The following is a 5,472-nucleotide window of genomic DNA, read 5'->3' on the forward strand; positions in this document are numbered from 1 at the left end:
ACTCACTCGAAATGGCATAAATGCACGACACGAAAGGCATAATTACAAGTAAAAGTGGTGATTTAATGTCACTACCGGACGAGAACCCCGATAGCCCTCTCAGCCAGGCAAAAGTCGACAATCACTCGACACCAGGCGAAGCCCGATAAGTGACTTGAAACCGATAGCGGCTTAGATAACAGGATGCCTATCTACTTCTTGATAAGATGCCCCGTCGGGACTCGAGACAACGTGCCACTTTTAGTGATTAGAATTCCCGTGACCAGGGTGCTTGCCACTCTTTTTCTTCTATTTAGGTAGAAAAGACTGGCTTTCTTCCTTTGAAATTAGAATCGCGGTTCTCCTTAGAGAGGGGAATGCCCCTTTAATAGATGCTTTTTCCCTGACCCCATTCCATTGACTGGATTGGCTGATGTTACGAAGAAGGATCGTTTGTATAGCTTCGAGCTGGTCATGGTTGGTCCCACTACTCCTTCGAGTGCCTTTTGCGCTTAGCGTTTGAAAGAGGTGCTTCTACAGCGAAGGTGCTAAAACCTAAAATGAAATTTATTGAGGATAGACGGCTTGCAACTCCTGAAGGAGAACTAGGCAGGACGATCTCCCGGAGCTCTAAATTGTTGTGGTACGGCTAGGGGTAGACGCAAGTGTGAGGTACTGCATTGGAATTCTAAGCAGTGTTTCCCGGTAGCTGAGAAAGCCCCTTCTATTCTACATTCTCAAAGCCCGTACCCGTACCGAAGAGACCAGACCTTGGGAAGGCATCACTTATGCTAGAAGGCTTCACAGTCCACCTTACTAGCAGCCCAGATGGGTTTTGTGCTCGGCTTGATTCCATCTCAGATGTCCATTCAAGTAGCCTGCCTATCCTATTTTCTCCTACAAAAGGGGCCTAGCGTGCCAATGATTTTGCTACAACTACTGTGATTTCCACTGCTGCTCCTTTGCTACCTTGCGGAAGTTTTGCTAATGTCCTAAGCCCCTAACTAAGGGCTAAGCGGGGAAGGAGGAAGAATAGCGTTCTAGTGCCCTATTTGTCTAATAATTATTCGAAAATGCCCCCCATTCAATAATTCGTATTCATAGCGTCCGATTCCATTCATGACTAGCGGACAGCCAGAAGGGCAGAGCTATATGTTATATTGAAAGCTGTCTCAAAAGAGCATCAAATCCTGATCTTCACTCTTTCTCGATCCAAGACAAAAGGAAGAAAAATGGAAGCCCTTCTCTCTTAAACTAGCTCGCTGGCTGTAATGGACTCTTGGATTGCCATTGGCCTAATTGGCCCTAAAATGCGAGCTTTCTATCTCACTGGTTTGCTAGCTTGCAACTGCTGTTACGGGCACTGAAACTAACTCGGCTGTCCTGACATCGATAAGGGAGATTTTATTCCAAAAAGATAAGAAATGACTCGCGAAGAAAGGAAATCTTTATAGATATTAGCATTAGACCTCTATTTCCTAGTAATAGTAGTAGTCAAAAAAAGCCCTCTCCCTTTATTGACTCCAATCGAACCCCTAGCCCTTGGCCTACTCTCACTTTCTTTCACTGGCTGTCTCAATGACTAATCTCCTGCCCTGCCCATTTTACGCTTTCCTCCTTGCTATTTGAAAGAGTGCTTTCTGCGCCTTATAACATACTACTTACCGGCAAATTAAATAAAGAAAAAGCCCTTAAATGGACTCCATGATAGCTAGCTTGACATGGGAAAGAAACCCCAATTTCCAATTATATAAAATCAAACTTTAATGGCAAGGAATAGTCTTTCAAAAAGAAAGGGGTTGCCTACTTTACTACTTACACTCTGGGAACTAGCACTTGCTGTCTGGAAGGGCTGCTTACGATTACGCAATGACTGCTAGAAATAGGACTCAGTGCCTTGGACTGGCATGCTTGACTGATTTGACTAACCTACATACTATAAGACTTTCCTACGAGACGTAAAAGTAAACTCTAGCAAAAGCGGAGTTCAAAGCATCATAAGAGCAAACCGAACAAGCAAGAGACAAGAGCTTCTTCTCGGCATCCTTAATAATTTCTTTCTCTAGCCTTGAGGCGGTGAAAGTACGTTACTATTCAGGAGTCTCCTCTTTCTAATAGAACCTGCTTGAGTCTCTCCGCTAGAGTGGCTTGGAACGGTTTCATGTGTTGGACATCCTAAGAGATGTTCCTTAGAAGGAACTAAGACTTTTCAAAGATTCCAATTTTTCCCTTTCACCTTTCAAGCTTATTTAGAATAGTCTTTAGTTAAGATATAGGGACAGGCCTATACCTTCTCTTCCTAATAAAAGTTTGCAGCTTTCATGAATTGGATACATTCTATCGGCCTTTTATTCGAAATTGTTGCACCATCCATCATGGCGCTGATAACTGCGTGTATTAAATCAGGTCCATTTGTTTGGACCAAGGCTGCAAGTCAATTTGAAGAGATCAAGTGACGAATGGTGAAAGCTCCAATTCTACGCTTACAGGAAAATGTTTTGAAGTGGCCTGCGACCCGTCTCACCTGTGCTCATGAATGTCTTTCTTCATCAACTTGATAGGAAAATATCTTCCTTTGTGCAAAAAATAAAGGAGCTTACGGTATGTGCGGTACTAAGATTCCATAGAAGATGGCAAGCTCAAGCCTTTCTTTGCTCACGGTGTAGTTAAATCTTCCTTACATGCAATTATAGACTTGTAAAAAGTGCTTTCTTTTTCATATATCTGCAGCTAGTTAATAAAAAAGATTATTATAATTTCTGATCAATGGACATGGACCTTTCATGACTGGACTCTTGCTAACTTAAGAGGTAGCTTTGGCTTGTTTGAAGAATTTCAGTGGCCAGTTCGGGCTAGCGAGTTGGATGATCTGGAATTGGCGAAACAAGTATCTATTTGAGGATGAGTTTCGGGTAGAAGGTGACCCTGTTGTGAGCATTCTTCACCGGGCACGAGAGATCATAGTACATATGTGGGAAGTGGTGTGAGAGTAGGTAAAGATTTTCAAATATTTTTTATCACTCGGATGGTTCAATTCAGTCTTAGGTGGGGTTAGCAGGAGCTTGGTGTTCTGGGTTGGAGTACATGATTGGTACCTGCTAATTGACTAGAGCGGGGTGTATTCCAAGGTTTGAATGGAGTGTAGGACCTGGGGTGGGGTGGGAGGTGTTTTATGCACTTGAAGTCGATTCAAAAACTTTCTTCTTGAGAAGGGTTGTTATGAGTCAAACCCAAAGGCATCCATTTTTCATAGTATCCGATGTTAGCGTGAGAATTGACGGTTCGAGTCCAACATGTCTACAGAGAAGCCAACTTTTTCGCAGACTGGCTTGCGAAGTTATCTTTCCAGCTGCAACTTGGGGTCATTCTCATGCATGCATTGTCTACCAAAGGGGCTTGCTACTTTTTTGTTAGGGGACTAATGTGGAGTGGCTAGACCACGTCTATGCTATGATTAGTTGCCCTTTTGTTTGTAAGAAAAGATCTCCGGGCGGGAAAATGAGAAAAGCCTTCTTTCTTATTCTCTTACTTAGCCTTAGTGGGCCTAGCTAACCGGGACAGGAAACAAAAGAAGACAAGGAAAAGTCAGGCTTGATTGGTTAAGGGACATAGCTACGGAAAAGCTCTGATCCAACTTGCCCATCTCTTTAGAGTTCTAATCCTAACTAGAGTCCTAATCTCTCTTTCAAACCCATTTTTCGAAAGCTGGCGGGGCTACCTCCATGCCTTTCAATCTTTCTTCGCTTAGAGTGTTGCTTGCAAAATGTCGTGTTTGTTGAGGACCGCGCATGAGAAAGAAACTTCAGAGACTCCAAAAAAAAGTTGTGATCGACACCATAAAAATGTGATCAAAGCCTGGGCCTGGTAGTTTTTGCCCTTGCTTGACTGGATCACCAAGAAGTTTCGTTGCCATTCTCCAGACCAGTGCTTGTTCAAAGATTTTTTTCTATCTTGACCACCACAATCGTTCTCCAATGCCTTTTTTTAGCTTATCCTGCCCCTTTGTTGCCTTCTAGGAGTAAGTGGACCATTGACTGAGATTGAATCGATTAAACAACTGATGATTCTGTGCCTAATCTCGTACTCATAGGAGTAGACACAAACCATGACCTTCCTATCGGGTTTCATAGCGGAAATCTCCTAGGCCTAGCCCTCTTGTATTTCTTATTTATATTTAATAACCTCGCCGGGAATGAACTGACTTAGAGTGCCCACCAAAAGATGGAATTCCAGACTTAATTCTTAAGGTATCCACCCGGATGTTGAGACTAAACAACACTGCAACCTTTCGAACTTCCCCCAATTTCATCTTGACTAGAGCATCTCATTGACCTCGAGAATACCTATGAAGACTGAGAAAAGGCCGACTTGATTCTAAATAAAGAATAGATCGCATTTGAAGCGCAGGACGAAGTCATTAGAATAGAACAAGAAAGTAGCTCCAAAAACTTGCCCGCGTGGACAGAAAGTCTTCCTCTGTATAATAAAAATTCAGCACTCCCGACTGGACTAATAAATGAAACTATAACTCAACAATCAAATGAAAGGTCGTGACCAACATTTAACCTAGCCGAAATTGATCAATGGACAGAGCTCCACAAAAATAAGAAAGAAATTAAAGTAAAGTAAAGTTGCCCGAACTCTACTATTTTTTCGCATTTCCCTCTCGAGGAAGTGAAAGTTCCGATTCCATCCAGTGAACCGATTCAATCCATTCCAAAAGCAGAGTCACGCTCTTGACCTTTAGAAAAATAAGTTGAGTTTTGGAAGGTGGTTATATATAATATATGAAATATATAAATTTCGGCTTCATCTGGCCCTTTCACCAAGCACCTTTAGAAGCTTTTCGCCAGCTTATAGAAAACCAAAGGCTAATCGCAGAAAAAATACAGGAACTCTTAAGGGACCTAGGCACCAAGGTTCCTGGGGGCTATCAGGCGGAGCGTCTAAGCGAAATGCTGGAGGAACGGCATGGAGGGCAAGGCTTGTATGATATCAGCCATATTCTCCAAACTGAGGTTTACCTTATTCCGGTAGGTGCAAAACGACTTCCTTTCGGCGGAGTCGAAATCCTCTTTTTTAAAAGCCTACTTTTTTCCCCGACAGCATCAAATACTTCATCCTCGTCTTCATCATACGAAGAAAGCTCGCTTTTTCCCTTTCACCATAGACAAGCCTGAGATCTCCACAGGAAAGACCAGACCGACCTTACCTACCTCTTCGAAAAGAGCACACTCGCCTGGAACAAAACAAGCTGTGGCTTTTGCCTGCTGCTTTTCGAGTTTGAAGGTCAAGATTGGATCCTTTCCTCAAAAGTGGGTAACCGATTCCTCAACATAGGGGATATAAAGGAATTCAGCTACTGCTGGTATTCGATCATAGGAATCCCTATCCTTTTACATTCGAGGGAACTTTCTATGGGGACTACCTCAGGCTGGGGGTGACAATAGGACTTCGTTTGAGTGCTGCTTGAGTGAAGAAGCCCTGGGGTGG

The sequence above is a fragment of the Primulina huaijiensis genome, chromosome 11 (genome assembly GCF_012295235.1).
Source record: "Primulina huaijiensis isolate GDHJ02 chromosome 11, ASM1229523v2, whole genome shotgun sequence".
NCBI classification, from domain to species: domain Eukaryota; kingdom Viridiplantae; phylum Streptophyta; class Magnoliopsida; order Lamiales; family Gesneriaceae; genus Primulina; species Primulina huaijiensis.